This window comes from Pieris rapae, unplaced genomic scaffold, assembly GCF_905147795.1.
Source record: "Pieris rapae unplaced genomic scaffold, ilPieRapa1.1, whole genome shotgun sequence".
Taxonomy (NCBI): Eukaryota; Metazoa; Arthropoda; class Insecta; order Lepidoptera; family Pieridae; genus Pieris; species Pieris rapae.
Window position 1 is genome coordinate 1,112 of NW_025551558.1, and position 1,389 is coordinate 2,500.

Genomic DNA, 1,389 nt, shown 5'->3' on the forward strand with positions numbered 1-1,389 from the left:
GTCTGTGATGCCCTTAGATGTCCTGGGCCGCACGCGCGCTACACTGAAGGAATCAACATGTTCTCCCTGGCCTAGAGGCCCGGGCAACCCGTTGAAACTCCTTCGTGCTGGGGATTGGGGTTTGCAATTATCCCCATAAACGAGGAATTCCTAGTAAGCGCGAGTCATAAGCTCGCGTTGATTACGTCCCTGCCCTTTGTACACACCGCCCGTCGCTACTACCGATTGAATGATTTAGTGAGGTCTTCGGACCGACACGCGGTGGCCTCACGGCCGTCGGCGTTGCTGGGAAGTTGACCAAACTTGATCATTTAGAGGAAGTAAAAGTCGTAACAAGGTTTCCGTAGGGGAACCTGCGGAAGGATCATTAACGTTTTCTTTGTTTTGTGCGGCAACGCTAAAAACATATAGAAAAACACACACGTGTAATGATTTACACAATTAAAATCGAATCCGCGAGGGGCGAGACCCTCTCGCGTCGATTCGCGACATACTAAAATAATATGTGTTTGGACGCTTTCTTTCGTTAGCGTCTATTCGCCTATTGATATTATTGTGCATAATCTATCATCCTGTGTCCGGCGACGAGATGTCGATCTGAATGCGCGCGCGCGATTGATTCAATTCGATTGTGTGCCGCGGCGGATCGTACATGGTTTTGTCCGGATCGTTTGATTTATTATGTTTGTCTAAATCCTTTTTATTATTTTCTCATACAAACGAACAACAAAACAAAACGATTACCCTGAACGGTGGATCACTTGGCTCGCGGGTCGATGAAGAACGCAGTTAACTGCGCGTCATAGTGTGAACTGCAGGACACATTTGAACATCGACATTTCGAACGCACATTGCGGTCCGTGGAGAAATATCCAGGACCACTCCTGTCTGAGGGCCGGCTGCATAAAAACAAATAGCCACACTGTTCGCGCGACGGTTGCCGTCGCGCGTGCTCTTGACGGTTTCGCGAGGCCGAGCGCCGAGCGATCCGTTCGAATATATGTTCGATCACGTTTCTTTTGAACGTTTTCACGTCTATACGATACTTTTGTCGCACAAGTAAATTCTCCCCGCCGTGCCGTGTCTATCCGTAGCGCGGGCGCGCGTCGAGTCTTTACGCAACGACATCATCATCGACGACGACGACGACTACAACGACAACAACGACGTTCGCGTTTACGCGTCGCGCGTGTTTGCACGCATCGTCGCCCGGTCCATTGCGATCGAGCGACGGGCGGCGCCGGTGCGCGCGTGGACGTGTCTCGATGTCGGCGTTGTGTTGTGTGTGCGTGTTGTGCGTCGTCGTGGGTGTCGTCTGCGTTCGGCTCGGCCGAGTTCCTCTCACTCTTGTTATCGAGAGGAGGAACGAGGAGCGCGCGCCCGCCGCGT

The 1,389-nt window shown here is 52.1% G+C and overlaps 1 non-coding gene across 1 annotated transcript; it reads left to right on the top strand.

Moving 5' to 3' along the window:
• Nucleotides 1–741: 741 nt before the first annotated feature.
• On the top strand, nucleotides 742–898 carry LOC123690651. Its single transcript, XR_006751250.1, has one exon. It is a non-coding gene; the product is annotated as a 5.8S ribosomal RNA (ribosomal RNA).
• The last annotated feature ends 491 nt before the right edge of the window (nucleotides 899–1,389 follow it).